Source organism: Lissotriton vulgaris, chromosome 5, assembly GCF_964263255.1.
Source record: "Lissotriton vulgaris chromosome 5, aLisVul1.2, whole genome shotgun sequence".
NCBI classification, from domain to species: domain Eukaryota; kingdom Metazoa; phylum Chordata; class Amphibia; order Caudata; family Salamandridae; genus Lissotriton; species Lissotriton vulgaris.
The window spans coordinates 1,901,134,241-1,901,146,325 of NC_141693.1; the positions used below are offsets into that span (position 1 = coordinate 1,901,134,241).

At 47.5% G+C, this 12,085-nt stretch overlaps 2 protein-coding genes across 3 annotated transcripts in view; one reads left to right on the top strand and one right to left on the bottom strand.

Moving 5' to 3' along the window:
* The window catches only part of LOC147717672 (butyrophilin subfamily 1 member A1-like), a 148,431-nt gene extending 141,285 nt beyond the window's left edge, over positions 1-7,146 (bottom strand). The window contains exon 1 of one of the 2 annotated variants that reach the window (XM_086924465.1): positions 7,076-7,146. The gene's annotated coding sequence lies outside the window, so the exon portion shown is untranslated. Of the gene's footprint in view, positions 1-6,492; positions 6,767-7,075 lie in introns of those variants that run through there. The other variant, XM_086924464.1, reaches the window with a different exon arrangement.
* LOC147717673 (butyrophilin subfamily 1 member A1-like) overlaps positions 6,972-12,085 on the top strand; it is a 259,552-nt gene continuing 254,438 nt past the window's right edge. Inside the window, exon 1 of the mRNA XM_086924466.1 lies at positions 6,972-7,236. The gene's annotated coding sequence lies outside the window, so the exon portion shown is untranslated. The remainder of the gene's footprint in view (positions 7,237-12,085) is intronic.

Sequence of the window (12,085 nt, forward strand, 5' to 3'; positions counted from 1 at the left end):
ACCAATTGGATTGTAACTTATATTCAAGCTCCTTGGAGCTGGTGGGGCTGACGAGCCGGGTTACGCACCTGCGTGCCACGAGTGGTACCGAACCTGAAGATATTTTTTGGCAGCCTATGCAGCACCCCTTCATACATTCCTACTCCCTGCTGACGAGAGGCAACAACCTCGAAACACGTGTCCAGAGATGGCCAACGCGACTTTGATTTTTTGCTCAAGACCCTGGCAGAGGCGTACCCGCTGATGCTGACTACATGGACCACAGTGCTTTGGGGCAACACGCTGATAGGACAAGCAGTGTGCGACCAATTGGATTGTAACTTATATTCAAGCTCCTTGGAGCTGGTGGGGCTGACGAGCTGGGTTACGCACCTGCGTGCCACGAGTGGTACCGAACCTGAAGATATTTTTTGGCAGCCTATGCAGCACCCCTTCATACATTTCTACTCCCTGCTGACGAGAGGCAACAACCTCGAAACACGTGTCCAGGGATGGCCAACGCGACTTTGATTTTTTGCTCAAGACCCTGGCAGAGGCGTACCCGCTGATGCTGACTACATGGACCACAGTGCTTTGGGGCAACACGCTGATAGGACAAGCAGTGTGCGACCAATTGGATTGAGCCTCATAATGAATAGCATTTACCTAGGACAATGACACCAGCCAATGAAAAGTATGGGCGGGGAGTGAGCGAGAATTATACAAATCAAATCAAATCAAATTGACTTTATTTCGGATATATTGCAATCCATAAAAGTACACAGCATTAAACAATTCATAGTAAAAACATTACAATAATTACAAAGTCAATCTAGATTACATACAACACATATGTTACTTAAAAGAGTGCATAGACAAAATCAGTACAAGAAAAAGTGCAAGTAGTGCCCACATACAAAAAAAGTGCATTAGTGCATTGGGCTGCAGATGATTCACAATTACTCATCTAAACATTTTCTTAGTCTCATAGAGAATTATACAGCATACTCGACTACTGCATGCCTCGCAGAGCGAGCAGCGCTAAGCTCGACCTAAAAATTAATAAACAAAGTCTACATGCACTCTTTTGAAGTACCAATTCAGCCTCGGATTAGCAAGCAGGGCCGGACTGGTGCTTTCGGGCACCGGGCAATCCCCCGGTCGGCTGGAGGGGGTGGGGGGCCGGTTTTGGATCAGGGGGGCCGGTTTTGTGAGTGGGGGCCGATTTTCGGTCCGACCCGACGGGTACAGCGTATCAGCGTCAGACAGTCTGACACGGACACTCTGTACCGGTCGGGTCGGACCGAAAATCGGCCCCCACTCACAAAACCGGCCCCCTGATCCAAAACCGGCCCCCCACCCAGACAGTACTCACTCAGTCTTATAGTGCCGCGCCGCCCATACACTGCAGCAGGCAGCAACAAGGCTGATTGTCGAATTTGTCGACCTTTGCACTGACGTGCGGTGCAACGTAAAAAAAAAAACCAAAGCGCAACGTTGGAGGAGGAGAGGGAGAGGTGCCTGACTGTGCGCAGCGCGCAGTTATGCCCTGCCTCCTCCAGCGCGTCTGCGCGCCGCCTAGGGTGCTGTCTTTCACGCATGTGCATTGAATGGGGGCAATTAAAACTGCGCAGTCAGTGTGCCCTACTACAGCAGTTTGCAGGCCCTGATCACGAGAGCCAGCCAGAGCCAGGAGAGGAGCGCCGAGCGGCCACCATCATTTAATTTATTGTACTGTGGTGGGGTGGCTAGGCTAGGTCCGGGGCCGCTGGCACCCTGCCCGCCCTCCTGTCCTGTGTCTGCCACCAACAGCACGGCCCGACCTGTGGTCCGTGACGGCGTGACCATGAGTGAGTAAGTGTATCTTGACTGTCTTTAATGCAAACACTGAAGTTGGCGCAATTTATCCAGAAGATTGCCAGGTCTTTGCGAGGCCTTATCTCTTTATCTCTCTCTCTTCTCTCTTGGCACTTTATCTCTCTCTTAGCTCTTTATCTCTCTATCTCTCCTCTCTCTTAGCTCTTTATCTCTCAATCTCTCTTAGCTCTTTATCTCTCTCTCTTCTCTCTTAGCTCTTTATCTCTCTATTTCTCCTCTCTCTTAGCTCTTTATCTCTCTATCTCTCTTAGCTCTTTATCTCTCTCTCTTCTCTCTTAGCTCTTTATCTCTCTCTCTCTCTCTCTCTCTCTCTTAGCTCTTTATCTCTCTCTCTCTCTTAGCTCTTTATCTCTCTCTTCTCTCTTAGCTCTTTATCTCTCTCTATTCTCTCTTAGCTCTTTATCTCTCTCTCTCTTAGCTCTTTATCTCTCTCTCTTCTCTCTTAGCTCTTTATCTCTCTCTTCTCTCTTAGCACTTTATCTCTCTCTCTTCTCTCTTAGCACTTTATCTCTCTCTTCTCTCTTAGCACTTTATCTCTCTATCTCTCTTCTCTCTTAGCTCTTTATCTCTCTATCTCTCTTAGCACTTTATCTCTCTATCTCTCTTCTCTTTTAGCTCTTTATCTCTCTTCTCTCTTCTCTCTTAGCTCTTTATCTCTCTATCTCTCCTCTCTCTTAGCTCTTTATCTCTCTATCTCTCCTCTCTCTTAGCTCTTTATCGCTCTATCTCTCTTAGCTCTTTATCTCTCTCTTCTCTCTTAGCTCTTTATCTCTCTCTCTCTCTCTCTTAGCTCTTTATCTCTCTCTCTCTCTCTTAGCTCTTTATCTCTCTCTCTTCTCTCTTAGCTCTTTATCTCTCTCTCTTCTCTCTTAGCTCTTTATCTCTCTCTCTCTTAGCTCATTATCTCTCTCTCTTCTCTCTTAGCTCTTTATCTCTCCCTTCTCTCTTAGCACTTTATCTCTCTCTCTTCTCTCTTAGCACTTTATCTCTCTATCTCTCTTCTCTTTTAGCTCTTTATTTCTCTTCTCTCTCTCTCTCTTAGCTCTTTATCTCTCTCTCTTCTCTCTTAGCATTTTATCTCTCTCTTAGCTGTTTATCTCTCTCTCTCTCTCTCACTCTTAGCTCTTTATCTCTCTCTCGCTCTCTCACTCTTAGCTCTTTATCTCTCTCTCTCTCTCTCACTCTTAGCTCTTTATCTCTCTCTCTCACTCTTAGCTCTTTATCTCTCTCTCTCTCTCTCTTAGCTCTTTTTCTCTCTCTCTCTCAGCTCTTTATCTCTCTATCTCTCTTAGCTCGTTATCTCTCTCTCTTCTCTCTTAGCTCTTTATCTCTCCCTCTCTCTCTCTTAGCTCTTTATCTCTCTCTCTCTTAGCTCTTTATCTCTCTCTCTTCTCTCTTAGCTCTTTATCTCTCTCTCTCTCTCTTAGCTCTTTCTCTCTCTCTCTCAGCTCTTTATCTCTCTATCTCTCTTAGCTCGTTATCTCTCTCTCTTCTCTCTTAGCACTTTATCTTTCTTCTCTCTTAGCTCTTTATCTCTCTATCTCTCTTCTCTCTTAGCTCTTTATCTCTCTTCTCTCTCTCTCTCTTAGCTCTTTATCTCTCTCTCTTTTCTCTTAGCACTTTATCTCTCTCTTCTCTCTTAGCACTTTATCTCTCTCTTCTCTCTTAGCACTTTATCTCTCTATCTCTCTTCTCTCTTATCTCTTTATCTCTCTATCTCTCTTCTCTTTTAGCTCTTTATCTCTCTCTCTTAGCACTTTATCTCTCTCTCTTTTCTCTTAGCACTTTATCTCTCTATTAGCTCTTTATCTCTCTATCTCTCTTCTCTCTCACTCTTAGCTCTTTATCTCTCTCTCTCTCACTCTTAGCTCTTTATCTCTCTCTCTCTCTCATTCTTAGCTCTTTATCTCTCTCTCTCACTCTTAGCTCTTTATCTCTCTCTCTCTCTCTTAGCTCTTTCTCTCTCTCTCTCTCTTAGCTCTTTATCTTTCTATCTCTCTTAGCTCTTTATCTCTCTCTCTTCCCTCTTAGCTCTTTATCTCTCTCTCTCTCTCTCTTAGCTCTTTATCTCTCTCTCTCTCTTAGCTCTTTATCTCTCTCTCTTCTCTCTTAGCTCTTTATCTCTCTTTCTTCTCTCTTAGCTCTTTATCTCTCTCTCTCTCTCTCTTAGCTCTTTATCTCTCTCTCCTCTCTTAGCTCTTTATCTCTCTATCTCTCTTCTCTCTCTCACTCTTAGCTCTTTATCTCTCTCTCTCTCTCTCTCTCACTCTTAGCTCTTTATCTCTCTCTCTCTCTCATTCTTAGCTCTTTATCTCTCTCTCTCACTCTTAGCTCTTTCTCTCTCTCTCTCTCTCTCTTAGCTCTTTATCTCTCTATCTCTCTTAGCTCTTTATCTCTCTCTCTTCCCTCTTAGCTCTTTATCTCTCTCTCTCTCTCTCTCTCTCTTAGCTCTTTATCTCTCTCTCTCTCTTAGCTCTTTATCTCTCTCTCTTCCCTCTTAGCTCTTTATCTCTCTCTCTCTCTCTTAGCTCTTTATCTCTCTCTCTTCTCTCTTAGCTCTTTATCTCTCTCTTCTCTCTTAGCACTTTATCTCTCTTAGCTCTTTATCTCTCTATCTCTCCTCTCTCTCTCACTCTTAGCTCTTTATCTCTCTCTCTCTCACTCTTAGCTCTTTATCTCTCTCTCTCTCTCACTCTTAGCTCTTTATCTCTCTCTCTCACTCTTAGCTCTTTATCTCTCTCTCTCTCTCTCTTAGCTCTTTCTCTCTCTCTCTCTCTTAGCTCTTTATCTCTCTCTCTCTCTCTTAGCTCTTTATCTCTCTCTCTTCTCTCTTAGCTCTTTATCTCTCTCTCTCTCTCTCTCTTAGCTCTTTATCTCTCTCTCTTCTCTCTTAGCTCTTTATCTCTCTCTCTCTCTCTTACCTCGTTATCTCTCTCTCTTCTCTCTTAGCTCTTTATCTCTCTCTCTCTCTTATCTCTTTATCTCTTTATCTCTCTCTCTCTCTCTCTCTCTCTCTCTCTCTCTCTCTTTGCTTTGGCTTTTCTGTCTCCCAATTTTTCTTGGGGGGTAGAAGTTCAACCCCCCCAAACTCACCCTAGTGGTTGCTCACGGCGCTTGCTCGCTACACACCATGTGGGGGTTGGTCTCACTTTTACTTTGTTCTCTCTGATTCACTACTTGTGTCTATTTTTGGTGCTCTCTGAAAGAATGCCTATGGATACATATGACTGGGTGGGTAACCTGATGTTCTTTAAGGTCATCATCTACTGTTTACTGTGCTTTGAAAGTTGATACAATTTGAATATGTAATGAAAAATGTGCTGTAAAATTCACCAATTTGGTCTGTAGCTTTTGAAAAATTTCTTGGGGGGAGAACCCCCCCAAACCCCACTTGTGGCCGTCGGGCTCGCTGCGCTCGCTCGCTACGCGCCGGACGGGGGCCGGCTTGCTACTCGCCGGACGGGGGCTGGTCTGGCAAAATTTGCCAGGGCTGCTTTCACTTCCCAGTCCGGCCCTGTTAGCAAGGCGGGCAATCGGGCATCCGCGGATGTGCCTCTGGCTGAGGCCAGTTGGTGAGCCGTTTTTTTGTTGTCTAAGCAGGGCTGCACCCATGGTGCACAGCGTGAAAGTCTGTTGTTACAGCCTTAACAAACATGACCCCATGCACATGAATTCATGCCAGCGGGCTGATGTCAGAGGAAGAATGACAATGGGCTGCTCTGGCTGTCTCAGTATGGGGTGTGACTGCCCCCGTCTCCCTCCAGGTATGACAGAGTCTGCAAGGAGTTGCTGAAGGGAAGCCAGTAGCACTTCCTTTTCAGGGGAGTGCAGCAGGAAGAGGACTGGAGCATCGGGTGGTGGGGGTTGCTGAGGGCTACGAGGGAGCATTTATGCAGTCATTAGCATTATTCCCTTTCTCTGAGCGTACGCGTGATGCTAGCTGCAAGTAAAACAAATAACACAGATGCATCTTTCACCAGTCTCTGAACAATGGAGGGCCTCTCTTAAGTACTGCCAAAAAAAAAATGTAATATCATAAAAAAGTGAGTGTAAAAGGCAGTTTAGGTCTGTGCCATATCACGTTTCCCAATGAACAGTAATCAAAACATCCGCGAATGAAAGGACGAAAAAAACACAGTTAAAAGTGAGTTCCTAGTATTTTTGCTAATTATTTGTTTCTAAAGTATCTTTTTTTAATTGAAATGTTAATTTCCAATTGAACTACTGGCCCTATAAGCTTTGCAATAATTTTATTACAGCAAATGTTTGCCATCATTTACCTCCATCATCCTAACTAAGCAGTGTATTACCAAGGTTGCAATGTGCCGCCGTGGGCCACTTTTTATTTGGTGGCCCGGGCCGAATTGTGGCCCCAATCCAACACTGCACCAGTTCCCTGCCTTTCCAGAATGTCAAATCATGGACAAATGGCCGGTATGTTTCTTTCTGAAAAATGTTGCTACCGCAGCAGCAGTTTTGGGACCCCGGAATCATTAGCTCAAGCTCCCGAGGTGCAAACCATCAGAAAAACCGGGCGGAAGGATTTTTAAAAAAAAACACCTTGGAAAGTCGACAATTTAGTTTAAAACTAGATCGGAGTAAAACACACTATAACATTATTTGCAACAGTCCTACCTTTAAAACAGTTGCCATACGCGCCCACTGTGGTTAATTCTTCTTTTTTAAGAGTACAGCAGACAGCAGACTGTAAATTGCTCAGTGGATTAGTGCATCTGCTGCGGAGATCCGTGCCTACCGCCTTGGACGCATTTTCGAATTCGGTTATAGCGTCTCAGACTCTAATCCTTCCGAAGTCGATAAAGCGAGCGGCGTGCCTCTTGGGCAACAGCAGTCCTCCTGCTACCGGCGTTGTAAAGCGCGTAGACTCTTCTCTGGACTGAAACTGTGCGCTACGCGAGAACATTCTCTACGTTAATCAAGCACGTGCTCGGTGTCCCCTTATTTAGACTTCTCCCCGAGAAGTGTGTGTCTTGTGTTGTCTCGGGGTGGATGTCGACCGGCCCCGGAAAGGTCAGAGCAAGCGTTGTGTAATACTGGGTATCCCCTTGGCACCGGTTCTCTGGTATCATTTCCCGGTGCCGCCTTGAAACACAGCAGCTTTCCTTCCACCGTGTGATCTGCGGGCCCGAGATGGCGGAGGAAGTCTCTGTGGTCTGCCTGCCACGCCTCTCATGAGCTTTCGGTTTACAGTACTTACTTCTCAGGGTGTCTTCGTTTCGACTGCTCCCGTTCCCTTGGCGCTGTCTGCCTCGAATGCTCCGCCTTTTAACCTTCCGAAGAGTGACTCAGAGTCTCATCTATCTGCCCGAGCCCCGCCACATCTCCCTCTCTATCCGCCCGAGCCCTGGCATCTCTCAGGTCAGTACACCTAACGTCTAGTTTATGATTGTTTCTGTGAGTGGTGGTCTGGGACACAGGTGAAACGCGGAGTCATTGTGCCCACAGTAAATTACCCTCTCCCGAAGCACAGGCGCTCTTCTCCAGCTGCACACTCCTGCTGCCACAAGCGCCCTGCACCAGTCGCCTCAGTCCCTTCCTTTTCTCTTCCCAGGATTGTTAGGTCCCTTACACCCTTCTACCACTCCTATTCTCCTCTTGGGATGGATGGCTTGGGACACAATGTAGTTATGGGCGCCCGAGCCCATAGGTGGCGCCATTGCACATCTTCATGAAATCGTTTGTTTGACATACATTTGACTTGTCAAGGAGGGGTTCAATGAAGAGGCTTATTCTGTGCTTGAGAGTGGGGCGTTCACAGCAGCCACCCCTCCCCCACCTACCTCCACACACACGGTTCATAGAAGCCGTGTGTGCATGCTTCAGTTCAGGCAGTAGAGTGCAATCCTAACCACCACCCACTGTTCAGGAAGAGAAGGTCTCAGTGGACGGAGGAGGGTAAAGAGGGCAGTGTGTGTGTGTGACTGAATGTGTGTCTGTGTTTATTGACAGACTCCGCCGGTGGGAATGTGGGAATGTTCACAGGTGGCCCGGTCAAAAGGTGATCTCTCTACCCTACACTCCAGCAGTCGCCCCCCTGGCATCATTGTGCCCTCCCCCTGATATATTATAGACAGACTTGGCATCCTTTTGGCTACTCCCAGAATGAAGGAACCACGGTCTAACCGTTCGCTATTTTGATATAGTTTACGTATTTTGGGCTAAAGGTGGATAATCCTGGCAGTCATGACGGTGGCCCTTGCATTACCTGTCCTGTCTACCCTAGCCGCTGTCCGCTGATGGTGAAAATGGGGAGAGGGGTCTTAACCAGGGCTTTAAGTGGGGGGGGGGACTAACCCCCCCCCCCAAGTTTTTTTGGGGAGGCCTCAAAAGGGGGCCCTATTTTTGTGTCTCAAAGGTCAAAGGTAGGGTGAGCAGACGTCCCGGTTTTTGTTTGGTGTTACTAGTGTGGGTAACATGTCTTGATAGTGAAATACTGCCAATTTCGTTTTTCACTATTGAAAGACTTTCTTGCCCATAGGATAACATGGGTAATGCTATGTGACATTTTTACCTGCATATCTTCCCATAACAGCAAGATAGACATATGGAATCTGGTATCCCTGAACTCAGAATTTAATAAAAAATCCTTTAGTGAAGATGGTTTTTACATTCTAAGTTTGGAAATAGCACTTTTAGAAAGTGGCTATTTTCCTGTTCAACCTTTCTGTGTGCCTCTGCCTGGTTGTGTGTTGACTGTCTGATTTGTGAGTGACAGGGGCTGGGGGCGGCTCCAGGAGGCTGGCTGAGTCAGCACAAGGCTGAATAGACCCATCTGCATCAGGGGCGGCTCTAGGCTCATGGCGGCCCTGGGCAGGGAGCGTAGGTAGGGGGCCCTGGAATAGTGGGTCCGGGCGGGGCGGAGCCCCCCCCACCCCCGGAGCTCAGGAAGGTGTTTGGAAGTGGAACCGAGCCAGAGGCCGCCAAATCCCTGCTAGGGACCACCACGCAAATATGTATCCATCCTCAGAGGATTATTATATTAAGGATATATATTGGCGTGGTGGCCCCTGGGGTTTGGTGGCCCTGTGCAGGTGCACAGCTTGCACATGCCTAAGGCCGCCCCTGTCTGCATGTAGAGTGGTGGGTGGAGTAGCACCTGGGTCTCAGTAGGACTGTGCCTTCCTGCCGGGGCAGAGTCAGCACAAGGCCGATGTGAAGTCACCACGCTGCTCTGCGCTTAAAATAAGCGGAACCCCGTTGGAAGTACCTAGCTCTCCATATAGAGATTTTGGAGAGTGGAATTCCCTTAGAAGTAAAACTTTGGAGAAATAATACCGCACAAGTTGTGTGAGTAACATTATATGTTTGTAAGTCCTGATGAAAGCTCCACAGACCCCTAGGGCCTAAGGAGCTGAAACATGTCGACAACCTTCTTTTTATTAATACTACAGGACCTGGTAACTCGGTCCATTTAGAGTATAAACCTCATTTTATACCAGTGGAAACTCACCCCCTAATAAAGTACCTGGGTGTCCTTTCCCCTTTTTTAAATGTACCTATGAGTGTTAATTGTCTATACTTTACTTGTGGGGAAAACCCTCTATCTCTGGACACTGCACTCGAGACCAGAGGTGCCTCTGGATGAGGCTGGCAGCCAACACATCTAGGAACACCCTATAATAACTGCCATAACTTCAATGTGGGGCGGAAGAAACATATATACAGCATTCCAAATAACATTGAGTTTTTTTAGGGTTTCCTAATCTCCCTGAACCAAAGGTTGAGAAGTGTTACAAGTGTCCATTTTCACTCTTGATTAAATGCAGCTCTTACCCCGGGGAAAGAAACAGACACATTTATTCCTCATCCCTCCCTGTTGATTAAATACAATGCTGGCACCACCTCCTGTGGTGCGTCTGATGGCCCTGGCCCACACTCACAAAGGAAGAAGAGGTGCACTGGCAGAGTGCACCGAGAACTGGTTTAGATTCGGCCCAGGACCCCTCACACAAGAAGCACAAGAAGAACAAAGACTTTTGGGGTATAAAAGTAGGACTGGAGCCCCAGTAAAAATAGATTAGGAAACTTTGTGATCAAGAAGGAATTCGTGCTGAGTGTCTGGGAGCTGACCTACAGTTGCTGTGATTGCTGAGGAAGGGACTGTCTGCTGTGTCCCCTTAACTTGAAGAGGAGGTGTGCTATATGCTTTGCCACTCTGAAGCCTGCCTGTCTCCAAAGGCCTAAGAAGAGCTGGAAACTCAGGGATACAAAAGTTCTCCAGCACCCACCCTTCCAGCTGCTGTGTGGGTCTCTGCACTGTGCCTTCGTGAAGCTGCCCCCCTATGAAATCTGTCTCGGTGTGCTCATCGGCACACAGCTCATGTAAGGTCATGAGGCCTGCTCTGCCTCAAACTTGATCTGCCCCAGGATCGAGTCCCTCCCGCTCTGTGTGTGCAGATTAACGCACCTCTGAGGAACTTTGGAGCGCCTGCTTTGCCCCCGAGCGCTGTGTGCGCAGTGACTCCAACGCCGCCCCTCGAGTTGTGTTGTGAGCCCGAGGCCGGGTTCCCGGTCTGAAAAGGAGCCTTGAAAACACCCTGCCAGTATTCACCACCACCGGCCCGGGATCGGCATTTCTGAGCCGTGCTCGGATTGGTCACAGCAACGAGGATTTCCCCCAGCAACGCCTACTTTGCCAGCGAGCTATGTGTGTAGCTTCAGAAGATAGGGAAAATGCTTGATACTAGACGGGTAGCATCCAGTTACAGATCTGTGAAAGCTGTTTGGAACTGCTTCCCTGCCTAGTGCAAACATTTTGACAATGCTTCTAAGGTCCAGCCAGACCCATAAGAGACCAGAGTAAGTATGAAGATCTCTTGAAGAAGTTTACATCCTATTCTTTTGTCAGAGATTTGGGGGTAATGTGTGATGCACTTCAATGTGAGAAGTAAGCCTGGCATATGATGTCCACTAGTTCTAGTGGGCACCTTGCACCAGTCTAATCGACCCTTATTGATTGTGGTTGTAAAGTCAATCTTATAGAAAGCTATCCTAGTGGTAGCATGGACAAGCAGTCACCAGGCTAAGACTTCAGAGAGTGCATTAAGCAAGTTGTTTTACCAAATATAATCCTTTGAGTACCAAATGAAAGGACATCACACAAGGTATATATCAAATTAATAAAATGCAATCTATCCAAGATAGCCTGGCTACATCAGTGGCACTGCAGAGTACCCCTCAGCGCCCCCTCTCTGTACTTCTTTCAATACTTTATTCATGCAGTTTGCCCTGGCTGAGAAGTCTGACATTCTTGCCATTCTCAAATCCCAGAGTCCTAGCGGGGTTGCAGATATTGTGTGCGCTGAAGCTACTGCCATTGTCAACTGGTCACTTCAGTCGGCGACTGTACCGGGACAATGAAAGCAAGCTAAGCTTCTCCCTCTTCTTAAGAAACCTACGGCGGACCCCTCTGTACCCGCTAACGATCGCCCAATCTCCTTACTGCCAACATTAGCCAAAGTTTGCGAAAAGGTGGCTTTTCGCCAACTGGAGACCTTTGTGGAAACATCTGGGGCTCTGCATCCTACCCAGTCAGGCTTTAGAACATCTTACAGCACAGAGACCGCGCTGGTGGTGATGACAGAGGCAATTTGGGAGTGCCTGGACGGGGGCGGCAGAGCGGCTCTGATTTTATTGGACCCCTCTGCCGCCTTTGATATGGTACCTCACCAGCTTCTTCTTGCCCGCCTCTCCTCCATTGGCATCTCTGGGGCAGTGTGGGCCTAGCTGGAATCTTTTTTGGATGCCTGTACTCAGTAGGTCTGGATGCCTCCTTTTTCATCCTCGGCCAGGGAGGTCTCGACTGGAGTCCCCCAGGGCTCGACGCTGAGTCCCTTGCTCTTTAATATCTATCTGACTCCATTGATCTCCCTGGCTGAAGAGCTGGGTGCCAAAATCATGCCTTATGCTGACGACACCCAGCTTCTATTCACTTGGAATGGCTCCGACCTGAGTACGGGGCCGCACAGAGCTGCCTTTCAGCCGTATTTACTTGGCTGGCATAGGCTAAACTCAAATGCAACAAGGGAAAATCAGAGATACTGCTGTACGGTCAATTACCCCCGCTTTTCACAGAAGCCCTGTGGCCCCTAGATTTCCCCCACCCACTTTCTGAGGGTGGTCCGGCTAAGAGCTTGGGAGTTTGGTTCGGGGAGGATCTCAGGTTCTCTGAACACATCAAGAGACTAACGGGTGTCCGTTTTGCTAC